A 27214-nucleotide genomic window follows, 5' to 3' on the forward strand; every position below is an offset into this window, starting at 1 on the left:
TTGGAAAGAAAGAAATAAAACTATTGACAAATGACATAACCTTGTATATACACAATCTCAAGCACTCTATTAAAAGCTAATGGAACTAATAAACAAGTTCAGCAAGACTGGAGAATATAACATCTATATGTAAAAATCAATGGTATTTCTATATAGTAGCAATGCAGAATGCAAAAATAAAACTAAGAAGACAATTCAAAAATAAAGTTGATATTGTAGAGGCAGAGAGTAGAACAATGGTCACCAGAGACTGGGGAGGGAAAAGTAGGGAGAGGCTAGCCAATGAGTACAAAATTACAATTACATAGGGAGAATAAGCTGATGTTCTATTGCACAGTAGGGTGACTATGGTTAATATTTAAGTTATGTATATTATGTAATAGGTAGAGGAGACACTTGAATGTTTTCGCCACAAAGAAATGATAAATGCATGAGGTGACTGACACATTAACTACCTTGATCTGATTATTATGCAACATATATAGGTATCAAAATATCAGATTGTACCCCATAAGTACAATTATAATGTGTAAGTTAAAATAATACACATAAAATAATATAAATAGCATTCATCCTTTTTCAATGAAAATAAAAACTTTTTTAATACAAAAAAATTCATTTACAGTAGCTGAAAACATAAAACATTGTTAGAAGAAATTAAAGCTCTAAAATAAATGTGTTCATGGATCAGAAGACCAAATATTGTCAAAATGGCAATACTCCCCAAACTGATCCACAGGTTCAACATAAACCTGTCAGATAAACAGCTGGCTTCTTTATAGAAATTGACAAGTTGATCCTAAAATTCATCAGGAACTCAAGAGACCAACAGAGCCAAAATAATCCTCAAAAAAATAAAGTTGAAGGACTTGCCTTTTCCAATTTCAAAACGTAATACAAAGCAACAGTCATCAAGGCAGTGTGGTACTGGCATGAGAACAGACATGTATAACAATGGAATAGAATTAAGAGTCCAGAAATAAACCCATACATCAGTCGTATATTTTAAACAATAGTGCCACAATCATAGAAAGTGGAAACGACAGTAATTTCAACAAATGGTCTTGGGATAACTGGATATCCCCATGCAAAAGAGTGAAGATGGTGCCCTATCTCACACCATATATAAAAAATTAACTGAAAACAAATCAAAAACCTATATGTAAAAGCTAAAACTATAAAACTCTTATCAGAAACACAGGTGTAAATCTTTGTGACATTGGATTTGGCAATGGATTCTTGACAAATGCAAACCAAAAACACATGAAAAAAAACCTGATAACTTGGACTTCATAAAAAAGAAAAACTCTTGTCCTTCAAAGAACATAAAAAAGTGAAAAGACATCCCACAGACTGGGAGAAGATACTGTCAAACAATATATCTGACAAAGGAATTGTATCTAGAATGTATTTTTAAAAAACTCTTAAAACTCAGTCATAAAAAGGAAAATAACCCAATTTAAAAATGGGCAAAGGATCTGAATGGCCATTTCTCTGAAGAAGATATAAAAATGGCCAATAAGCACATAGGCTGCTTAACAAATCATCAATAAAATGTAGATCAACACCACAATGAGATACCACTTTACACCTATTACGATGGCTAGAATAAAAAAGTCAGATAATAACAAGCGTTGCTGAAGATGTGGAGACACTGGAATCCTCACAGAAATATAAATTGGTGCAGACACTTAGGCGGAGTCTGGCCATTCCTCAAGACACACAGTTACAGTTAAACACACAGTTACTACTTGACCTAGCAATTCTATTCCTAGGTACATACCCAAGAGAAATTAAAGATATCCACACAAAAACCTGTACACAAATGTTCATAGCAGCATTACTCATAATAGTCAAAAAGAGGAAAGAACCCAAGTGTTCATCGAGGTTTTCAAATTTATTGGCATAAAACTATTCACAATATTGGTATTCTCTTAAAATTAAAAAAAAAAGTCTATAGTGATGAGGGGTCTTCAAAAAGTTCATGGGAAGATTCATATTATCTTTTAACTGTTTTTCAATGACACTTCAAAGTACCCTCGTATATCTCTTTTTTGTGCAAACTCTTAGCAATGCAGAAATAGAGAGAAACATCCTTAAACTGAAATGAGAAATGACCAAAAGAAATCTACAGCAAATGTGACAGTAAATGGTGAAGATATTAAAAACCTTGCAATTCAAATCAGGAACAATCCCACAATGTAATTCTGGTCATTGCAATTGGACAAGAAAAATAAACATGCAGGAAACTGTTAAGAAAAAAAAGAGTTAAAAAAATAAAAAGTTAAAGCTAATATTACTCATGAATAATATGAAGATTCACCCCCCCCAAAAAAAAAAATCCAAGAGAATCAACAAAAACTGTTAGAACCAAGATGAAGGATCATTAAGGAGGCTGAATATGCAATCAATATATAACCAACAACTTTCTAATACAACAACCAATCAGAAAATGAATCAACACAACAGCAAAACTAAAAACAAAAACAAATGAACAAAAAACATAAAACACCCAGAAAAAGCTAACCAAAAATGTATGAGATCTTAATGGAGAAACAGAAAACTCTGCCAAGCAACATAATAGATGTGAATAAATCTTGTTTAAATACAGGAAGACTAATATTTCAAAGATAACAACTTTCCTAAATTAACATGTAAAGTCAGTAAAACCCCAACCAAATCCCAGTATAACTTTTCTTGGGGTCTGATAAACATATTCTAAAATTCAAACAAACGAGTAAAGGCCAAGAATAGCCAAGACAACTTTTTAGAGGTGGAAAGTTTTGTTCTACCATTTGTAGGCAAACTACAAAGCTATATGAAAACACTGTGTATTACTGAAGGTATATGCAAATACTACATAAAAGAAACAGTACAGAATCCTGACACAGTCTTACACACACATATGAGTGTACAAGATGCTATGGGTCAAATGTGTCCCCCAAAAGGTCATGTGTTGAAAACTTGATCTCTTCTGTAACAGTGCAAAGAGAATGGGAAATCCAATTATAATATTTGGACAGTGGGGCTTTTAAAGAGTAATTGGATCATGAGGACTGTGCCTTTGTGAATGGATTAATTCATTCATGGAGCAATGAGTTATCATGGGTGTGGACTGCTGGCTTTATAAAGAGTACATGAAAGAGCTCTTACGATTCTCTCACCATGTTACATGCTATGTCACCACAGGATCCTGAAGAGAGTTCCCACCCAGAAGAAGGCCCTCACCAGATGAGTAAGAACCTTGGGGTAAAAAAAAAAAAATTTCTTAAGACAACAAAAGAAAAATAGTTGTAGTATACTATAAGAGAAATATTGAGGTATAAAAATTAATGGTAGCTGATGGAGTTTGGATGTGTTGTCCCCACCAAAACTCATGTGGAAATCTGGTCCCCAGTGTGGCAGTGCTGGAAGCTGTTTGAGTCATGGGGGCAGATCCCTCATAAATGGATTAATGCTCTCTCTGTGGGGTGGGGGTCAGGAGTGAGTTCTCACTGTATTAGTTCCTGTGAGAGCTGGTTGCTTAAAAGACGCTGGCACGTCCTCTCTCTTGCTTCCTCTCACCATGTGATCTGCTTGTACCCTCTGGCTACCTGCTACTTTCCACCATAAGTAGAAGCAGCCTGAGGCAAACTCCAGACACAGCTGTCCCAGAGTCGTAAGCCAAATAAACCTCTGTTCTTTATAAATTACCCAGTCTCAGGTATTTCTGTTATAACAACACAAAGTGGACTAAGATAGGAAATTGGTACTGAGGAGTGGCGTGTTGCTATACAGATACCTGAAAATGTGGATACAGCTTTGGAACTAGGTAATAGGCAAAAGTTGGAGGAGTTTGGAGGACTTAGAAGAAGACAAAAAGATGAGAGAATGTTTGGAACATTTTAGAGATTGGTTAAATGGCTGTGACCAGAATGTTGATAGAAATGTGGACAGTAAAGGCCATGTGAATAATGAGGTCTCTGATATTGGACAAAAGATCACCCTTGCTATACCATAGCAAGTAACTTGGCTTCATTGTGTCCATGCCCTTGGACTTTGTGGAAGGTGGGAATTAAGAGCTGTGAACCAGAATGTCTGGCAGATTTCCAAGCAGCAAAGCATTAAAGAAGCTGCATGGTTATTTTTAACAGCCTACACTGAGTTATGGAGGCAAAGCATGATGTAAAGCCAGAATTTAAAAGGGAAGCAGAGCATAAAGATTTAGAAAATTTGCAGCCTGACCATGTTGTAGAGAAGTAGAGAGCTGGAGAAAAACACAAGGGTGAAGCAGATAAATTGGTTACTAAAGACATTAGCTTGGTGGTGAGGCAGCCAGATGCTAATAACCAGGACAATGGGGAAAAAAGCCTTAAAGGCATTTAAGAAGTCTGGAAGGGTGCCCCACCCATCACAGGTCCTGAGGCCTAGAAGGACTGAGTTGCCCCAGAGAGCAGACCTGGGGTGCAGTTGCCCTCAGAAACCTACTCCCAGCATCCCAACTGCTCTGGCTGGAGCAGCCCTGCGTCACACGGCTCCAAGTGTGGTTCATGCAGCAGCTCATAGAAGCCTGAAACCTCAGTGGTGCCCACGTCGTGTTAAGTCTGCAGGCTGGCAGGACATGAGAGTACTGGAGGCATGGAAGCCTCCACCCAGATTCCAGAGGATGTATGGAAAAGCCATACACAGCAGGCAGAGACCTGCTGCAGGGGCAGAGCCACTGCAGAGGCCATCTACTACAGCAACACCAAGCAGAAAAGTGGGGTCAGAGCCCCCACAGAGAGCCTCCACTGGAGAAATGTCTAGAAGAACCAAGGCAGCAGGGCTGCAGCCAGGACCTCAGAACTGCAGGGCCAGTGGTAACGTACGTGATAGATCTTGAACATAACCAGCACCATTTTAGGAAAGGCCAAGCACAAAATGGCCACCAAACTCTCCCCCCTTCCCTTTACAAGAAGCTTTGTGACTTCTGCAAAATAGAAACCCTTTTGCTTCCTCATGGGTGCAATGCCCCTCCTTGACTGCTTCAGCCAGCCCTTGGTGCCCTACAGCCCATATAAGCTCTCCCAACCCAACGATGGTTGCTGTCCTCCATTTTGAGTGCAGCCCAGCAGATTCTTTTCCTTTAATAAAGCTTGATCAGTACTTGGCATTTTGGCTCACTTTCTTTCATTCTGGTGCCGAAACCTGGGAAGGGTCCTGGCCAGGACCTTCGGACAATCCCCTTTCTTGGGTTGACTGGCCCCCTGGCCACCCTTCCCGGACCTGCCAAACCGGGTACCTCTGGGACACATCCACCATCAGCCTCAATTCAGCAGGTGAGACAGTAGGTCTGTCCTACTTCTATGGGTTCCCCCAACTACTCTCTACAACTACTCTCTACTTGCTATGAAGCCCAGGCACCAGGCCGAGGGACCCCCTCTTGTGCCCCTCAGCTATTGGAGGACACTCCTTTAGCCAGTCAGTGGCTCCTCTCTCGAAAAGGCGCCCATCGATGAGGATGCTCCTTGGTGTTACCCTTCTTCTGCTGGGACTGATCACCTCCTTTCTCATCCTCTAAATGGGATCCTCACAATCCAAACCTCTGCACTCTATGCCCTTGGGCTGTCTCCTGGCCAATTTAAACCTAAACGTCTCATTTTCTACAGCCACCTGGCCTCCAGGGAGGCATTAAATCTAAAAGTCTCATTTTCTCCACAGTCTATGCCTCTGGGCTGTCTCCTGGCCAACCTCTTGGCCTCCAGGGAGATATTAAGCGCAAACATCTCATTTTATACTGCAATCAGGTTTGGCCTAAATACAAACTAGACAATGGATCCCAGTGGCCAGAAAATGGCACTTTCGATTTGGATACTCTCAGAGACCTAGACAACTTTTGTCACCGAAGCAGCAAAGCCAGAGCGATTTCTTATGTTCAAGCCTTCTTCTATCTCCGATCAAGTCCTTCTCTCTGTCAAAACTGTCCTACATCTCAAATTCTCCTAGCTCATGCCCAACCTCCCCTTCTGGACTCGGATCAATCTTTTGATCCATCAGACCACTCTGCTCCCCGACCACCTCCTTACACTCCAGATCCTCCACCAGCCTCTTCACCTTTTCCCTCTCTTCGTCCTCAGCCACCCACCCCCTCTCCTTTTTCCCCTTCATCAGGTGACAACCCTGCCTCAGCTCCGGCTCCTTTATATACCCTCTATGAAGTGGCAGGGACAAAGGGAATTGTCCAGGTCCATATCCCCTTTTCTCTTTCCCATCTCTCCCAAATCAAAAAATGACTGGGATCTTTCCAGTCCAACCTGGACACATATCTTAAGGAATTCAGGTATCTCACCCAGTCTTATGATCTCACCTGTCATGATGTTTTCATGATTCTCACTTCTACCTTGTCCCCCGAGGGTAGAGAGTAGGTCTGGATAATGGCCCAACAGGCAGACATGCCCAAAATAATAGGTGGCCTGTGGGAGCTGTTGCTGTCCCTCTCACGGACCAAAACTGGGACTATCAGGCCAGCCACAGGGACTGGGATCTCTGGGATGATATGATCACACACTTGATTTACAGCCTCCAAAATTCTACTCACAAGTCAATTATGAAAAGCTTAAAGAAATCACACAGAGATCCACCGAAAATCCCAGTGAGTTCCTAACCCACCTTTCTGAGTCTTTACATAAGTACACATGCATAGACCCAAACCCCCCTGCAGGAACAGCCCTCTTACACTCTCATTTCATTACCCAATCAGCACCTGACATTTGAAAAAAACTAAAAAACATAAAAACTTGAGGATGGTCCAAATACAACCCAGCGAGACCTCCTCAATGCAGCTTTAAAGGTTTTTAACAATAGGGAGGAGGAGAAGAAGAAGGATCAATACAAGAGATCAGGCCAAATATCAGCTCCTGGCTAATGCTATCTGGGGATCACGCACTCCAAAGCCAGCTGCCTCTAGGGGCAAGCCACCCGGGAACTGCTTCAAATGCCGACAACTGGGCCACTGGGTATGGGCCTGTCCTAACTCCAGGCCTCCTCCCAGGCCCTATCCTCACTGCAAACAGCCAGGTCACTCACCAGACAGGGAGTGACCCAGTCCCTAACCCACAACCTTTAACTCCACAGCCATCCCTACCAGAGCTTCTCGGCTTTGCCCAGGAGGAAGACCGATGACGCCCAGGGCCCGAGGCCCCCACAGAGATCACCATGCATGAGCCCAGGGTAACTTGCCTTATTGCAGGTAAGCCGATCTCTTTTGTCATCGATACAGGGGCCACTTACTCTACCCTTTCTGAATATGCAGGACCAACAACCCCATCCTTTATCACAATAGTAAGGGTCACAGGATCAGAATACCGCTCATGGATCACTCAACCCCTTTGCTGCACCCTACATCACACCCAATTCACACACAAATTTGTAATAAACCCTCAATGCCCTGCCCCCTTACTGGGATGGGACATCCTTTCCAAATTCAAAGCTACCTTTACCCTAAACACTTTAACTCCAGCTACAATACTCCTGTTACAGGCCACCCCAGACTTGGCCCCTGAGGCTGCCACCTTCCACTTCCCCTCGGACAAGGTTAATCCCATAGTATGGGACACTTTTTCTCCCTCTATTGCTACACACCATTCCCCTATCCTTGTTAAGTTGCACAACCCCTTTGTTCCCTAATGTCCCACAATACCCATTGCTAACAAACACCTAAACAAACACCTAGTAGGATTAAAACCCATCATACACAGGCCGAGCCCGTGGCGCACTCGGGAGAGTGCGGCGCTGGGAGCACAGCAACGCTCCCGCTGCGGGTTCGGATCCTATATGGGAATGGCCGGTGCACTCACTGGCTGAGTGCCGGTCACGAAAAAGACAAAAAAAAAAAAAAAAAAACCCATCATACACAAACTCCCTTCTTCTCATCTCTTACAGCCTACCCACTCGCCTTTTAATATACCCATCCTTCCAGTAATAAAGCCTAATGGCTCATAACGTTTACTTCAAGACCTCAGGGCCACTAATGCAGCTGTTTTACCCATAACCCCAATCATTTCTAGCCGCTACACACTTCTATCCACAATCCCAACAACCTGTTTCTTCTCTGTACTTGACCTCAAAGATGCCTTTTTTTCTATCCCCTTACACCCTTCCTGTCAAAACCTGTTCACCTTCACTGGGACTGATCCTGATACACGTTGTTCCCAACAACTCACCTGGACAATACTACCTCAGGGGTTTCAGGATAGCCCCCACTTCTTTGGCCAGGCCTTAGCTCAAGACTTATCTGAACTTCCTCCAACCTCTAGCACTTTAATATGTGGATGACCTCCTCCTTTGTGGCCCCTCCTATGAGGATTCTCAGGCCCACACTGTTGCTCTCCTTAATTTCCTGGCCTCCAGGGGATATTGAGTGTCCCTCAGCAAGGCCCAAATTTCTTCTCCTTCAGTCACCTATTCGGAAATCCACCTCAGCCCCAACACCAGAGAAATAACAGTGGATTGCAAGAGTTTAATTTCTGAACTCCCTACTCCTACCACAAAGAGTGAAATCCTTTCTTTCTTGGGGCTTGCAAGGTATCATTGCCTATGGATTCCTAACTTTGGCATCCTAACAAAACCACTTTATGAGGCAGCCAAAGGGAGTCCTGCCATTCCCTTAGATCCCACAAAGCCCATTCATTCTCCCTTCCAGTGATTAAAAGCCACTCTCCTCACAGCCCCAGTTCTATCCCTCCCAAATCTATCTCATCCTTTTATCTTATACATCACCGAAACCCAAGGATTGGTGGCTGGGGTTTTGGGACAAGAGGCAGGAGATATCTTCTCCCCTGTTGCATACCTTTCCAAACAATTGGACACCACAGCTCGAAGATGGGCTCACTGTTGATGGGCCTTGGTGGCAGCTACCCTTTTAACACAAGAAAGCTCTAAACTAACCTTTGAACAACAAACAGTCATTTGCTCCCACCATCATCTTCAAGACCCTCTCAGCCATAAGGCCATGTCAATTCTCTCCCCTTTCCACCTACAACTTATCCACCTAACCTTCATTGAAAATTCCCAGTTCTCCTTTAAACCTTGCCCTCCCTTAAATCCAGCCACTCTCATCCCAAAACACTCACAACCTTTAGAACAATTGCATGTAGGCTTTAGACCTCTTTCTCAATCCCTTTCCATATATCTCCCCACATCCCATTACGTGGCCCCAACAAACATGGTTCAAAGATGGGAGCACCACCTCCATGCCCACCCCCACCCCCCTCGGGCAGGTTGTGCCATAGTAAATCTAACACAAACTATTGAGGCTGCCCCTCTTCCCCCTAACACCACTTCCCAGCAAGCAGAACTCATTGCCCTCGCTCTTACTCTGGCAAGTAACAAACAAGTCAACATAAACACTGACTCCAAGTATGCTTACTACATCCTACACGGCCATATGGAAGGAAAGAGGATACATGACCACTCAAGGAGGGCCTATAAAAAACGGATATCTTATCAAGGTACTTCTTGAGGCTGCACAACTCCCAAAGGAGGTTGAGGTTATACACTGCAGAGGACACCAAACCTCCAATGACCTCATAGCCCAGGGAAGCAAACTGATGGATCTAACTGCAAAATAGGCTGCCCAATCACCAGGCCCCCTCTCTTCCTCTCCCGCTCAGGTCCTTCTCATGGCCCCTACGCCCTTACCCTAATACACACCTCAAGAAATACAACACCTCCAACAATTGGGAGCACAGAGGAAGGACAACTGGTATACTCTGTCTGGTCACTATGTCCTCCCTACCACACAAACTGAGCAAATCCTATTAGATTTCCATAATTCAGTTCATATAGGCTATGAACCCCTACTACTCCTTCTTTAGCCCTTACTCTCCCCACATGACCAAGTTACTTAAACAAATCACTCAAAATTGTCCTTTGTGTACTCGTTGCTCCAATCAAGGTGGCCTCCAAGTTCAGTCCTTTCCCACCCACCAGGCCAGAGGATACACTCCTGGCCAAGATTGGCAAATTGGCTTTACTCACATGCCTCCTCACAAAAGGACATGCTATCTTCTAACCTTAGTGGATACTTTTTCAGGTTGGGTTGAGGCTTTTCCCTGCACTTCAGAGGATGCTACAGCAGTAACTCATGCTCTCACCTCAAAAATCATCCCTCATTTTGGTTTTCCCACCAGCCTCCAGTCTGATAATGGCCCAGCATTCATTTCCCAGATTACACAACTCACAGAACAGGCATTACATATCAAATGAAACTTACATATACCATATCAGCCTCAGTCATCAGGCAAAGTAGAAAAAGCCAGTCACCTCATAAAAACACACCTCACCAAGCTATTCATGGAATTTCACCTCCCTTGGACCCAACTTCTCTCTCTAGCACTCACTCGCCTGCGAGCTGTCCCCTGCAAATCCACTGGCCTCAGCCCCTTTGAACTTATGTTTGGTAGACCCTTCACTCTCACACCTCTCTCTTCCAGCTCATCGCCTTTAGGCCAGTATCTCCCTACTCTTTCACTCATTAGGGATCTTCTTAGGGAGCAGGCCAACCTTCTATTACTTCATCCTTTCCCCACCACCCCCACAGATTTTAAACTGAGCCTGGGACAGCAAGTGTATACTAAAACCTGAATCCCAAAGCCCCTCTCACCATGTCGGGAAGGGCCTCATACAGTATTTCTCACCACCCCCACAGCAGTAAAGGTACTAGGAAAGGCCCCTTGGTATCACTTATCCTTGGTAAAACTAGCACCTGAGACTTTACCCAAAGAATCTGTTAACACACCAATCCAGAGGGGGCCCTCTGCTTAACCCCCAACCCAACATCTCCTTACACTTCATCCATTTTAGGACCCACAAAATTGAAAATCTCCAGGACCTCCACTCTTTCCCCAATCCCAGAAGGAAGATCTTTCCCCCACTGATTATCCTCTCACTCTTGCAGGCCTACTTCACATCATTCACACAGGAGCTGCTCCAAGACTGGTCCCGACCTGCCATATCCAGTGTTGAAGACATCCTTGAGTGGGAACTTATGCAGGCTTTCACCAACCAAAAGGTTGCCAAATTGTTCCTGGGAGGAGGATATCAGCCCCTGAGAACTGTCAACCCTTCCCCAGAAGAATGCAGCCTCCCCACACAAAACCAATACCTCACCACCTATTTGTTTTATTTTTTTCATATCTTCGCCCATCTCCAGCAGGAAGTAGCTTCAGAAGAAAGAGACCTCCACCCTTTCTCCCCCCTCCCTATACTTAAAAGGTGGGAATGATAAATCTTGAACATAACCAGTACCATTTTAGGCAAGGCCAAGCACAAAATGGCCACCAGCCCCTCCCCCCCTTTCCTTTAGGAGAAGGCTCGTGATTTCTGCAAAAATAGAAACCCTTTTGCTTCCACATGGGTGCAATGCCCCTCCTTGACTGCTTCAGCCAGCCCTTGGTGCCCTACAGCCCATATAAGCTCTCCCACCCCAACGACAGTTGCTGCCCTCCATTTTGAGTGCAGCCTGGCAGATTCTTTTCCTATAATAAAGCTTGATCGGTACCCGGCATTTCAGCTCACTTTCTTTCAGTGCGATGCAGGCCTAGAAAAGCTGTAGGCACCAGCACAGCCCACTGGGCTGTGCCTGGCAGAGCTGTGGGAGTGAGGCTACCCAGTGCTTTGGGTGACCAGATGCTCAATTGTGCCCAGGATGCAGAATTTGGAGTCAAAGAACATTATTTTGGAGCTTTAAGACATAATGTCTGCCCTGCTGGGTTTTGGACTTGTTTGGGACTTGTTTCTCCTTTCTTCTGGTCTATTCCTCCCTTTTGGAATGGGAATGTGTACCCAATGTCTGTTCCACCATTGTATCTTGGCAGTAGATAAATTCAGTTTTGATTTTTACAGGTTCACAGCTGGAAAGACTTTTGCTTTTGGTCTCAGATGAGACTTTGGACTTTGGACTTTTAAGTTGGTGCTGAAACAAACTAAGACTTTTGGGAATGTTGGGATGGAATGATTGTATTTTGTATGTGAGAGTGACATGAGTTTTGGGGGGGCAGGGGCAGAATGACAAAGTTTGGATGTGCTGTCCCCGCCAAAACTCACGTGGAAATCTGATCCCCAATGTGGCAGTGCTGGAAGCTGTTTGAGGAGGTGTATCCCTCATGAATGGATTAATGCTCTCCCTGGAGGAAGAGGGATAGTGAGTGAGTTCTCGCTCAGCTGGTTTCCGTGAGAGCTGGTTGCTTAAAAGACACTGGCACGTCTTCTCCCCTTCTTGCTTCCTCTTGCCATGTGATCTGCTTGTACCCATCGGCTGCCTGCCACTTTCTGCTATGAGTAGAAGCAGCATGAGGCCCGCACCAGACGCAGCTGTTGCAGAATCATAAGCCAAATAAACCTCTGTTCTTTATAAATTACCCAGTCTCAGGTATTTCTGTTACAGCAACACAAAACAGACTAAGACAGGAGCCATAAGGCCTAAGTAAGCATCTCACAGGACCTACACAACATATCATTTAGCAGTATAATGCAACCTGGTTCAGGGATTTCCAACCCTGGCTTGGTGATGTCCAGGAGACAAGCACAAAATGTAACTTTCAAAAACCTTAAAACAAAGCTTACCCTTATATTAACAGCTTAAAATCCCTTTATGAAAGAAACACCTGGTAACTGACCCAGACTGAATACAGGTATAAAAATGGGTAAAGATTCCCCAAACTTTAAGAATGGTCTGCGGATGGAGACTGTCCCGGTCAGTAAGTCATCTGACTCCCTGACTGTATCCAGCCCATGCTACCAGCCTGCTCCCACTATCAGTCTTGTAAAACTGCCACCAAAATAAACTGCTTGAGTATCAGACAGTGTCTAAGACTCATCTTTGGCATAGGTCAAACCAAAGGGAAGAAGTTGCCCCTGGAGAAGCTGATCAATTAGAACTACCCAAAACCCCCAAACACAACAGTGATATATTTGACTACATGAGTATGAAAAAAACTCCAAAAGAAACAAACTAACAAAAACACCAAACACAAATCATTGGTAGAAGTATAAATTTATACAGCCATCTGAAAGAGTAGTTTGAAAGTCTGTAGTTAAACTAAAAAGGCACATTCCTTATGCCCCAGGAATTTCACTTCTAAGTATATACTCTGGAAAAATACACACACAGGTACGCAAACATTTATACAAGCATTCACTAAATTATTCTTTGTAATAAGATAATATTGAAATAACCTATTTGTCAATAAACAGGCCTAAATAAAAGTGTAGCATTTTATAGGATGAAATACCATACAGCATCTAAAAGGAACATACTAGATCCTTATTCATCATCATAACGTAACAATGCACTGACATAACTGGTGGCCAGGCTGCATGGCCAAGGCTAAAAGGCAGATAAATGCCACCCAGGGAAGCGCCAGTGCATGACTTTCACTGAGAACAGGCAACACCCATACCAGGCTCAAGAGGCACGGCATTTACTTACAGCAAAAGGAGAGAGAGTGCACAAGATCCAGCCCCTTGCAATGCGTCAGACCCTCACAGCTGGTGGAACCACTCAACAGTCTACACAAGTGGTGTATGGACTGTAGTAAAGACCTCATACTGCACTAAAGTGCATACTCCACTTCATACTGCAGTAAAGGCCTCAACTTCTCTGAAATACAGAAAGCTGGGGGTGTGAATAAGGGCCACTGTGATTCATGTGCTTAAACAAAACAAAAGAGTACACACTATGTTCAGAACAGGGGAAGACAGTCCCTCACAAGGTGTCAAACCCAGCACAGCCTGTGATGGCTCTATCTCTTTACAAGGAAATATTCTAGGCCCAAGGCCACACTTAAACAGCCACGCAAGGGGAAAAAAAGCTATGTCTGATTGCTTTTTCCCAACAACAACAAAAACATGCTAAGTTATAAGTACATCCAAAATAGAATTTGTGGAAAAAATCTACAATCAAAATATGTATGCGTATGTGTGCGTGTGTTGAGATTTACATATAATTACTCAAAGGAATTAAAAAGGCCTGGAAGGATTCACAAAAACTCTCGTCAGTGATGGGGGTCAGAGATAGGGTGCTGTAGACTGGATGCCCCCCTCCCAACCTTATTGAAGCTTAAATCCCCACTGTAACTGCTGAGGGTGGGAAATCATATTAGAATAATTGAAAGGTGGGCCTTGAAGAGGTGATTAGATTGTAGGATTATGCTGTAGTGAATGGATTAATAATGGTGGTCAGGGGCATGGTTCTGCAAGCTGCAAAAGAAGAGCACATGAGAGGTTAGTCTCTCTCTGTTCCAACATTTTCTGCTATGTGATACTCTGCATCACTGAAGTCACCACCAAAGAAAGCTCTCGCCAGATGTGTTCCCCTGGACTTTGGACCTCCCAGCCTCAGAAACTGTAAGCAATAAATTTTGTTTTCTTTATAAATCACCCAGTTCCAGGTATTTTGTTATAAGCAACAGAAACAGACTAATATATAGGGATTAGTAGTTAAAAGAGACTTTATTTGTAGTGATTTGTTTTTTTAAGACTTCATTCATGCACTAAGTAAATTTATTTAAGGAATGCACGCACATTAGAAATGATGACAAGGAAGTATGACAAAATGTTAAAAGTCGTTACTTCTGTGTTAGAAATATGGGTGCCTGTAATGTTCTTCTTTATACTTTTTGTCTCTTCCCAATTTCCCCAAATAAAAAGTAAATAACGCAAGTTATGGAAAGTATAGTTATATCTTCATCTATGATTTATTTATTTTATTTATTTATTTTTATTTTTATTTTTTTTAAAGATGACCGGTAAGGGGATCTTAACCCTTGACTTGGTGTTGTCAGCACCACACTCTCCCAAGCAAGCCAACCGGCCATCCCTATATAGGGATCTGAACCCACAGCCTTGGTGTTATCAGCACCACACTCTCCCGAGTGAGCCACAGGCCAGCCCTTTCATTTATGATTTAAAACAAAGAAAAAACAAAGCACGGTTGACCTATGCACAAAAAAGTTCCTAAGCCTTACCACCAATGTGTTTTCAGCCATTATTTCCTCTGGAGGTGGGATGAGAGGGCTCTCCCTTCCTATTTGTTTATGATGCCTAAATTTTTACCCATAACTTTTATAATCAGCAAAGTGATCAATAATTTTGCTTAAGAAACAAAGCAACTGAGTAGCACCCCCTAGGATAGAAGATGGCGGGCACCTATAAAAGGAGCAGAACATCCATGAGGGGGATTTAGGTACAATGAAGGCTATAGCTCAAGTAGCTACAAAAGGAAGAAGAAACCCAGGTGACCTGAATTCTGTCTTAGCCACCAAATCAGAGAAGGAGGGCTGAACTCTGAGAACAGATGTAAGACAAAAACTGGCAAGTTCGGCAGAAAAGAAGAGCAGAATGCTGCCAAAACACAACATACACCACCACCACCCCCCAAAAATAGGGGAAAAAAACCCCCAAAACCCCAGAAACAAAGAAAAGTAGCATCCAGCAAAAGTGAAAGAAAAAATAAAAGTTGAAGAAAAGGAGCAATACAAGCAGTGCTTCCCTGAATCTGGTAATGCAGTGCCAGCCTGAAGCAGAAACACAAAATGGGCTTATGAGGTTCTTTGATGCCGTATTCTGACAGCAAAAGTGCCAATAAATGTTCCACATAAACAGGATTGGCTACCTCTGCCCAGAATTTTTCTAATATGACTCTCAGTTCAATCTGGACAGCAGTCTCATCAGTCATTTTCTTGATACTGTAAGTTTCTTTATCTAGGAGTAAAAGTAATCAGATATTATTATCAGGTAGACAAGATCCCAAAGTTACACCCATCAATCTGCTCCAAGCTCCAAAAATGCCCATAAACTAGCCACTGAACTGACAGACCGAAGACTCACAAGGCAAGAGCTGCAGAGTGTACAAAGAAGTGTAAGATGGACAATAGGCCTCACAACCTATTGCAAAGTGTCCCCACTACTCTGTGCATCAAGTTACAGAGGATGGTCATATACCCCGAAATTGTTGGCCCCCTCCATCTTCTACCACTGTGAAGTAAATTTAAAGAAATTACTCCCTTCACCTACAATATTAAAACAGAATCCACCATTTGCTATAAACCAACATCTAATTCAACATCTCCTATTCTCCACAAGTGCTGCTACTAATGTCAAAATAAATGACCATAAACTGAGATGTGAAAGAGACTCACACCATATGGCATGCTATCACACAGCTAAAAGAAAGAAACCATAGCCCTGCTCCAAGGGCCAAGAAGAGCCAAGTAAAGAGCTATATTAGGGAATACGCATGCTGAGGAAGGCTGCTTTAAGTTCTGGCGGAGAAATGAAGCCTTGTAGTGAAAAAGGGGAGTGAGGTAAGAATAAGTATTCAAAGGAAACGAAAGCAAAGGAAAATTAAAGACGCAATAAAGTAAATACCAAAAGCCCATAAAAGGAGACATGAAGACATACAACATCTTCCTGAAGAGGACAGCGAGCTTCAGCAGCATGAGGAGCAGGCTCCAGCCCTGTTGAGCTGCAACAGCACCATCAGGAAGAAGACACACATGCTCAGGAGGAAGCTAAAACACAGAAGAAAGAGGGAGCGATACTTTCACAGCCAAACTTGCAGAACAGATTGAAGAACAGAAAGAAAGCTGAAATATGAAAAGAACTAGGATGCTGCTAAGGTGGAAGAAAAATCTGGCAGTGAGGCTACAGAAGGAAGTCGAATTCAGAGAGGAATATTTTGAAGAAACGCACCCAGAGGGAAATATAAATGGCACTGTCCTATCTCAGGAAATTGAGATCCACAGTAAAATTAGCACCAAAAATAAATCTCCAAACTGACCCGTTCTGAAGCAGCTGCTGTAGAAATGTTCAGAGGTCAGTGAAGTATTTGTGAAGAGGTGATGAAAAGGCTAACAAATAGAAGAATGAAGGCAAATGCCTGTGTGTATGGCAAAGATTCCAGTCCTTCAGTCTAAGGGGTTAGCCCAGCCTCTGCAATCATGACCATAGGTAAAGCTAAAGAACCTCATGGGCCTCTCAAACTCTGAATGAAAAACCCAGAGCACAGTGAGCATAGCTAACCAGCAGGCAGCAGAGCCTGCAAATGGGATTCAGGTATGCTTAATGCTGTGGGCTTCCTCCCAAGTCCCAAATAGCTTTTGAGGACTGAAAAAAACCTTCATTTATTGTGGAGATTATACCACAACTGTGTACATCCAGGCCTGGGAAGCAATCTGAGCCGGATCTTACTACTCTCAGGCCTCTCCTCCCAGAACTTTACACCTTAACCCCATTTCGTTCCCCAAAAGAAAATGGCTTCAAAAAGAACAAGGAAACTTCCAACAAATATCTTGGCATTTTTCAAGATTTTCTTCTTTTTGTTATTTTTTTTCTTTACCTCATGGGCAATGTGATTTTGTTCATTTGTTTTCCTATTTAAATCCCTATTAACTAGTCTCTAATTCTTGTGTTTTCCTACCAGTGTGAGTATACATAAGGTATATATTATAAACTAATAATAAGCAAACAAATTTCTAAGATAATAATCACTAAAAAAAGATTGCTTTCAGTACATATTTAAAACCTTAAGATAATATTTATACTAATTTACCAATTAAGAAATAAGCTCATACCTAGAGTGCCCCAAACTTGTTTTCTAAATACCATTTTCAAATAAAAGAAACCAGGGCTCCTTAGAGAAGTGGTTGATGCCAGGCTGGGGCAGGGAAAAATATGAGTGTTTTCCAGTGCCAGAAAATTAGTGAAAGACTCATCAAAGAATGGGGGCATGTCAAAGAGACATAGGAGCCAACTTAAAGAGCTCCCAATGGCCAAAGCTAGAATAATTTAAGCAACAAAATAAATAACAATAGTACTGCATTATAGCCCAAAGAATAAAATAAATATCCATGAGCACACACTAATATAACTGATTGAATAAATAAATAAGAGGTGGAAAAGGGACAACGCTTTTTCATAAAGTATTCCAATGAATAAATGTAGAAGGAACGAGGGAAACAAAGTCACCATACAAACACTGCAGTAAGGACTGCTGCAAGCAAGATCCACCAATTGTTGCTAATTAGCAAGCGAAAGATGAGAAACAATATTTGTATGCAAAATGGCAAACTATCTTCCTCCAAATAATGACTGACTTCAGAGAGAAAGACAGTAACTTTACAGTGGTGAAATTTGACAGACACCACTCAATCAGGATTAACCACAGTAATGAGACACATCAACCTCATCCTCAATGTAAGTGCAATAAAATACATTCAACCAAACTGACGGACATTCTAAAAATACACATACAGAATATTTCAAAAGTGTCAAGGTCATGAAGACCAAGGAAATACTGAGGAACTGCCACAGACTGAAGGACACCAAAGAGATATGACAACTAAATGTAAAGAGGGACTCTAGATTAAACCTTGGAACAGAAAAAGGACATCAGTGAAAAACGAATGAAACTTTAATAAAGTCTGCAGTTTAGTCAATAGTGCTATACTAATGTAAATTTCTTAATTTTGATGAGTATACTACGGTTATGCAAGATATTAACTTCAGGCAAACTAGGTAAAGAGTATAAAAGAAGTCCACACAATTTTCCAACCTTCTGTTAAGTCTACAATTATTCCAAATAAAGTGTTTTCTAATTAAAAAGTGTGAGTCATTATGATTTTTATCTGATCTATTTCCAAATCGAGGACATTAAATACTGTCAATTCTTATTTCACAACTTGGATTCAAGGTCTCATTAATTTAACATACATTTATTGAGCACATACTATGTCCCACACATTAAGGTCACAGCAGTGAGTAAAAACACACAAAAAGCACAGCCTGGAGTTTACGGGCAGACAGACAAATACGTGGTATGTTAGTGACAGGTGCTATGTAGTAAAATAAAACAAAGGGGTGAAATTTAAGATCGGAAAGGAAAAAAATAAGCCCATTAATTCAATGATGTAGAAAGCATAACGATTCACCCCAGGGTCACAAGAACGCTCACAAGACCTCTTTCTGATTATTTCTAATACAAAAGTATTGAAGATTGCAAAATACGGTAAGTTATGATTTACTATAAGTATTTTTACTCTCAAGCAACTCTCTGGCATCACAGAATGCTTATGCACTAATAATTCCTGGACACCAGAGGCCACAGAAAACTTACTGGTGGAAGAGCTAGCGTTTTTCATGCTTTTGTCAGTTTCCTTTTTAAGTGCATTTTGAGATTTATCTTCAAAACATTCCTATTTTTTGGCTTACAGTAAGAAGGGATTTTTTTTAAAAAACCAAAATTTGTCTGCCTTTCTTCAGCATTAAGACAATGCACAAGCGCAACCTAATTCCTCAGTCCCTGAATATGCACACAGATACACGTGCATATAACACATGGCAGTTCCCTGAAATTGTTTAATCAGATTACTGCTCAAAACGCTCACTGACACTTCCTTGCAGAACCGACCTAATATTGAATATTCAGTTCTGAACTAAAAACAGTTTCAAACAGGACAGGTTTCTTTCTTGGCCACCACTTTTAAATTAGGAAGGAGACCGTTCTCTGATGTCTTAGGCCTATGCAAGTCAAGGTACACTACAATGGCTGCAGGTCAGAGCTGTACCTTAGGCTAAAAGCCGCATTTTGTATACTATTTCTTTCATTTTGAAAGACGATCATCCTGACAAACAAGATTTTGCTTTTTTCTGCACGAACGTCCCTTGTTCAGCATTTGCAGCATCATGGGAAAGCATACTTACTATGGGGAAAAAAAACTGCAATCACAGTGTTTTAATAATACTCGCAAAAAAATGTTTTAGTGGTGTCATAATGCCGGCACCAATTTTAACCAAAATAAGAACAAATGCATTCTGCAAGTTCAGGAGAACATAATCTTTAAAGAGCAGTAGTATGGATGTACTTAATGCCACTGAATTATACTCTCTAAAGCCGTAAATTCTGATGTATCATATGGTAAATGTTAAGTGTATTTTATCACGATATTGTTTCATCACAATACTAACAAAAGTGTTTGAAAAGCGACAGCATCCTTCCATTTCATAATAAAAAACAGGTATGTATATTCATATCATACATAAGAGTGTGCATAATTATGCAAACATTTTTTCGATGTCAGGAAACCTGGAGGCTAAGAGTTCCGGGTTGCGGTTACTTTTACTTTTCTTCCACTTACCTGTCTTATCTAACCGTCTCTAATGAATACGCTTTGTTTGCACAATAGGGTGAAAAGATAAAGTCCGGAGAAACCAGAACTCCAAATTCTCTGCACCCGGACGCCCAGGTGGCAAAGAGGTTCCCGGTAAACCTTCACCATGGCGGGGATCCGTGGCCAGACCACATGCCCGGGGCGCAGCCTAGAGGCCGGACCCCGCCCGCCCGCCGCCCCGGGCAGGGCCGAGGGCCTCCGCCGCCCTCTGGAAGCCCCGCGCCCGCTCAGCCGACCTCACCGCCCCGCACCTCGCCGGGCCGCTCACCGACTCCCGCCGCAGCCACCAGACGGACGGCCCTAGCACCGCCGCCGCCTGCTCGGCGCCTACCTCGGGGCGGCCCAGGTCGCGCACGCGCGCCACCGCCCCAGCCCTCTGCGGCCTCTCTAGGAAATCCGGAGGGCCAACGTCTCTGCTTCTCCCCGGCCAAGCGCGGCGGCGCGGGGTTCCCTGCGGGCTTGTCCCCAACACCACTGCCCTCCGCCCGCCAGACACCTCCCTCCACGCTCCGATGCCCATTCGGGCCCCAGAGCTCCATCAGCCTTGGTCTGTTTTCCCACTTTCCCCCCATTGTGTCAGCGGGGCTGCCCCGGAGGCCGCCCCTTCCCCCATTCCTCCCCCACCCCCACCCCACCCCCGCGAAGAAAGGGACCCAAAGCTAGACTCAAAGTAGGGAACAGGAAGCCCGAAAACATCAAACTCTGGGACAGGGAAAGAAATTCCCACTCAAGGCGATAAGCCCGGCACAGGCTGTGAGGGCTCTTTATCTCCTCGAAAGTAAACGTCCCAGGCCCTAGGCGCACTATTGCCACTGTTCAACAGCGAAGGGATCCAAAATTAGGAGTCAAAATAGGGACTGACTGGTTCCAACCAGGAGGAGCTGTTAAGGGGGCACTTATTCCTCCCCAGGGCACCTTTCAAGGAGGGTAAGTGAAACTGGTTACTTTTAAATAACAAATCAAACTTGTTTTTCACTCAGCTTGCTCTTTGTCTTGCAAGTAAAATTCCACTAATGAGCTGTAATAGCCTGAATAGAAGTGACTCCATTTTGTTAAACCTTTGAATTTAAAAACCTGTTCTCTCCTGTAACCCAAACCATATAGCCTGCAGCTAATTGCCAGAACACGACTCTGTCCGGCTGGGTCATACACCCTTCAAACCTGTCCTGTGCAGCTGGTGAGCTAGCTAGTTGGAAAAAGATCCTGGGAGCCCTTGACAGGGTTGTTTATTCGGCCGGAGCTCAGCCTGCAGTGGATCAAAGACGTTCTCTTTTATACTAGAGTCAGATAACCAAGGAACACATGGGCGCACATGCGCGGTTATACCACTCTTCGTAACATTTACAGCAGACATGCTGGGTCATTCTCAGCCGGATATGAGGTGAGGGAGCCTGACCATTCTGTCTCCATTTTCCTCACACTCTTGCTCTCACATTGTACGCAAATAGAGAAAAATTATTAATCCAGATGGCCATTCTTTACTAGCTTACTAACCTGATCTTATTTAAGAATAGCAGGAACTGGGCCCATGGAGAACTAAGTATGATGCTGGTCAACTCCCACCCGCAAAGTTCCTTGATGATTATCTGAAACACTCAAGCATGTTTGCATGTCCCTCCTTTGGTCACCATGAATCAGCTTTCCATCACAGACCCCTATAAAACAATTTGGTAAACCTGGAGAGGCAGAGATGGTCTTTGAGACATAAGCCCACCATCTCCTCAGGCTACTGGCTTCCGGATTAAAGGCTACCTTTCCTTTCACCAACTCTTGTCTCTCGATTATTGACTATTGAGCAGCGAGCAAATGGACCTCTGGGGTCTTAGTAACAGAGCTGCACCAATAAAACTTTTGAGTCAAGATCATAAGACTTTCTTCCGACCCTGTTCCTTAAGATAACATCTCTCAGGTTAATGTCACAAGTTGTTTGTCTAAGATGTTTTGTAAGACCCTTGGAGTTAAACCTGTCCAAACTGGCTGTGCTGTGCCCACAGATCTCTAAGTCTACCTGGGTGTCTGATGGGTGACCTTTTGACGTCAGCGGGCGGAAAACTCCACCTCCAAATAATGCCAATGCCACCACTTTTTGAACATGCGATCCACGAAGAGTTACGCTGACAGCTTCTGCCTGCACGGAAGAACTTCCTCAAACCCTTTATGCAATCACTGCCCTACGTGATCCTCACCATCCCTAACCCACTCCCCATAAGTGTTTCTAGCTCCCCAACATCAGAGAGGCAGATGCGAGACTCGTTCTCCCATCTCCTTGCTTATCTGCCTCGCCAACAAACCTTTTTCTCTGCTGTAAAGATCAGCATCTTTTGGCTTGCTGCACATCAGGCAACGCAACGAGCCTTGTTCAGCTACAGAAGCAGATCCTATGAAGCTAGTTGCCAGGACTCCTGCCTTTCCAAGATGACCTCATTCCCATCACCACCACACCCAGGGGTACTTCTTCATTCCCATTCCAGAGGAATGGTTTTACCTTTTCACAACCTCCACCTGTTTTCTACTAATGTTGAGTTCTATCTAGGCTAGCCTGGAGGGTGAAGTGGTGCTATTGACCCATATGTGGAATCCTGGAATAGTTTGGGGGGAAGAGGCTGCTTGAAGAAGAGGTAAAGCAACATTGGGAGGTTATTCACCCTCGTAGGAGCAAATGTCATCTACTTCCAGTGCCAGAGAACCTTGAGGGTACAGGGCCAAAGCTGTGAGCCCATCTGCAGCAACTGGAAGGCAAGCTGCAAGCTGCTGTGCCCAGGGGTAGCTGTCCTGGTAGTCCTCTGTTATGGGCTTTCTAGTTGCAGCCCTCAGTATTTTGCCAGTTGATCTTTCAGAGGGCATTAATGATTCAAAAATGAATTTTTAAATCCCTTTTAATTTATATCAAAGAAATACTAATGCTCAAGTAGTACTAAAAAGGACTTAAAATTAAAAACTGAACTCAACTCCCAACCCCCCCCCCCCCCAACACACATCATGCACCTTCTGCAGAGAGTAGACTGCCTCTGGACACAAGGGTAGGGAGAGAAGATCAGGAAGCCAGGAAGGGATGCATGGAGAATTTAAACTTTATTGGCAATAGGCAGGGGATCTATCTTTGAGTCAGGTTATAGCCATGGGGAAGAGAAACTATGGAATTTCTGTTTTTGTTTATTGCTGTATCTCAAGTACTTAAAAAGCACCTAGTACATAGCAGGTACTCAATAAATACTTGTTGAATAAATAATGACTATTCTCTATATCTAACCTAGGTAGTTAGGACTTTTGTGTTGTGATAATAGCCAAATCCCCAAACAGGCCAGATTTAGCCACATGATAAGGAAGTCCTTTCTGCTTTAACCCTTACAAGTAAAGTAACCTGAAATAACCTGATGTTAACCAATCCAATTTTTATTCCTTACTTCTGCTTTCTTCAGCCTTTTCCTGCCTATGAATCCAACATCCTGTGCTCAGCTCATCAGAACACCCATTCTATTCTATAGAATGAAATGTTGCCCAATTCCAGAATTGCTAATAAAAAAATTACATCTTTAAATTCGTTGTAATTATGTCTTTTGACAGCTGTTTCTATCCTGCCTTTTCCACTTGCCATTCTAATGTGTTTTTTTCATCACATCATTAAATAATCTTCAAAACCTTATTTTTCCTCAGGGCCCTGAACTGTTTCTCTTCCTATTCACTGACATCCATTGCCCTGAGTTTAAGAGTGTAAGAATGTGGAGGTGGGAAGAAGAAAGGGGTGTTGGCCTTATAAGAACAGGAATGTTAGGAGAAAGAAGCCAATCAGTTTAGTGTTTAATTTTTTTAATAAGTCTGCAACAGAGACAAAGACTTGGAAAGCAAAGCTTTGGCTTCACAAGAGCCTGTGCAGGAGGAAAGTTCTCTTACAGAACAATCTGGAGCAGAACAAAGTACACATCAAACCCAGAAGAGGAAAAGTTATTCCCAAACAAGGCAATGAGTCCAGCACAGGCCATGAAGGCTCTTTATCTCCATGTAAGTAAATGTTCCAGGTTGACGCACACTCTTTTGAAACTGTGCAAGGGTCAACAGGCTTTCCCAGTAGTCCACCAGCACACCCTTGCTTAACTGATGAAATAAATCAAGTTCATAAAATCTGACGGACCAGTGTCTGCCCGGATTTGGAAGCAGAGATGGGTCTGATGGGGCCCCTGAACAACCCCTATGAATGAGGTTTGCTCATATAATCTTCCTGTTGTTTTTTTAATAAGCATTTTTTCTTTAAGAGCAGTTTTAGGTTTATAGCAAAATTGAACAGAAAATACAGAGAGTTCCCATATACCCTCCGCCCCGACATATGCACAACCTTCCCCACTACGGACATTCTGCACCACAGTGGTATATTCGTTACCATCGATGAACCTATGTTGACACATCGTTATCAACCAAAGACCATACTTTAATTAGGGTTGACTCTTCGTGTTGTACATTCTGTGGCTTTTAACAAATGTATAATGACAGGTATCTACCATTGTAGTACCATACAGAATAGTTTCACTGCCCTAAAAATCCTCTGTGCTGTACCTACTCACCCACCCCCCTCCCTAACGTGTGGCAACCAGTGATCTTCCTACTGCGTGCATAGTTTTGTCTTTTCCAGAATGTTATAGTCAGGCACCATCTAACAATGTTTTGGTCAAAGATGGATTGTGTATACAACAGTGGTTTCATAAAATCATAATGGAGTTGAAAAATTCCTATACCTAGTGATGTCTTAACCATTATAACTTCATAGTGCAACACATTACTCTCGTGTTTCTGGTGATGCTGGTGTAAACAGACCTACTGTGTTGCCAATCATTTAAAAGTACAGCACATACAAATATGTACAGTAGATAATACTTGATAATGATAACTATGTTACTGATGTATTTACTGTACCTTTTATCATTATATTCCTTCCACATTATATATATATATATAATGTTAATTATAAAACAACCTCAGGCAGGTCCTTCAGGAGGTATTTCAGAAGGCACTGTTAACCATAGGAGACGTCAGCTCCATGTTTTACTGCCCCTGAAGACCTTCCAGAGGGACAAGCTGTGGAGGTGGAAGACATGATATTGATAATCCTAACCCACGTAGGCCTAGGTTAATGTGTGTGTTTGTCTTAGTTTTTAGCAAAAAAGTTTAAAAGGTAAAAAAAAAAATTTTTTTAAATTTCCAATACAGAAAAAAGCATACAGAATAAGGATATGAAGAAAATATTTTTGTAGAGCTGTACAATGAGTTTGTGGTTTAAGTGTTATTACAAGAATCAAAATGTTTTAAAAAATTAAGTTTATAAAGTAAAAAAGTTACAGTAAGGTAAATTTATTATTGAAGAAAGAAAAAAATTGTTTGTAAGTGTATAGTGCTTATAAAGTCTACAGTAGTGTAATGTCCTAGGCCTTCATGTTGACTCACCACTCGCTCACTGGCCAAGAGCAACTTCCAGTCCTGCAAGCTCCATTCATTGTAAGTTCCCTATACAGATGTACCGTTTTTTATCTTTTATACCATATTTTTACTTTACCTTTTCTATGTTTAGATACATGTATTAGTCCATTTCTGTTGCTTATAACAAAATACCTGGAACTGGGTGATTTACAAGAAAATGAAATTTATTCTTAGTTTCAGAGGCTGGAGAGTCCAAAGTCCAGGGAACACATCTGGTGAAGGCTTTCTTTGGTGGGGACTTCAGTGACGGGAGGGTATCACATTGCAAAACGGTGGAGCAAAGAGGGAGAGAACTCTCGGTGGAGCAAAGAGGGAGAGAACTCTCCTGTCCTTTTAAAGCCCTTGGAACCACACCCCTGATCACCATTATTAATCCATTCACTACAACATGGTCCTACAATCAAATCACCTCTTCAAGGCCCCACCTTTCAATTACCATAATAGGATTTCCCACCCTCAACAGTTACAGTGGGGATTAAGTTTTGGGGGGACATTCAACACAAGGCAATATACAAAAACTTACCATTGTGTTACAATTGCGTACAGTATTCAGTACAGTAACATACCATACAGGTTTGTAGCCTAGGATCAATATCAATAGGGTATACCATATAGATTAGGTGTGTGGTAGGCTACACCATCTACATTTGTGTAAGTATACTCTATGATGTTCACATGACAAAATCCTGTTAATGATACATTTCTCAGAAACGTATCCATCGTTAAGCAATGTGTGACTTTATTTCTTTCATAGGTCATGCCCTTGATGTTGTTATCTGAAAAGTCATCACCATACCCAAGATAACCTAAATATTCTATGTTATCTTCTAGGAGTTTTATAGTTTTGCATTTTACATTTAGATTTATGATCCATTTTGATTTAATTTCTGTGAAGAGTGTAAGGTCTGTGTCTAGGTTTTGTTTTTTGGGTTTTTTTTTTTTTTTTTTTTGCATGTAGATGTGCAATTGTTCCAGCACCATTTGTTTGTTTTTGTTTCTTTTTTTCTGACCGGTAAGGGGATCGCAACCCTTGGCACGGTGTTGTCTGCACCACGCTCAGCCAGTGAACGCACCGGCTATCCCTATATAGGATCTGAACCAGCGGCCTCGGTGCTACCAGCGCCGCACTCTCCCGAGTGAGCCATGGGGCCAGCCCCAGCACCATTTGTTGAAAACACACTTTGCTCCATTGTATTGCCTTTACTCTTTCAACATGGATCATTAGCTACATTTATGTAAGCCTATTTCTGGGCTACCTATTCTGTTCCATCAATCCAGTTGTCTGTTCTTTCACCAATACCACATGGTCTTGATTATTGCAGCTCTATTGTAAGTCCTGAAGTCAAGTAGGGTCATCCTCTTTATTTTTTACTTCAATAGTAAGTTGGCTACTCTTGATCTTTTGGCTCTCCATATAAACTTTAGAACCAGTTTGTTGATAGCCACAAAATAACTTGCTTGGGTTTTGATCAGGATTACATTGAAACTATAGATCAAGTTGTGAAGAAGTGACATCTTGATAATATCAAGTCTCCCTATCAATGAACCTTTAAATCCAAATA

At 42.5% G+C, this 27214-nt stretch overlaps 1 protein-coding gene across 5 annotated transcripts in view; it reads right to left on the bottom strand.

Annotated features, from left to right (window-relative positions):
• Positions 1-20507, bottom strand: part of ZNF445 (zinc finger protein 445) — a 35552-nt gene extending 15045 nt beyond the window's left edge. For 3 of the 5 annotated variants that reach the window (XM_063114742.1, XM_063114746.1, XM_063114741.1), the window contains exon 1: positions 20154-20507. The gene's annotated coding sequence lies outside the window, so the exon portion shown is untranslated. The remainder of the gene's footprint in view (positions 1-20153) is intronic. The other 2 variants (XM_063114745.1, XM_063114744.1) reach the window with 2 other exon arrangements.
• Positions 20508-27214: the final 6707 nt, after the last annotated feature.

Source organism: Cynocephalus volans, chromosome 11, assembly GCF_027409185.1.
Source record: "Cynocephalus volans isolate mCynVol1 chromosome 11, mCynVol1.pri, whole genome shotgun sequence".
NCBI lineage: Eukaryota > Metazoa > Chordata > Mammalia > Dermoptera > Cynocephalidae > Cynocephalus > Cynocephalus volans.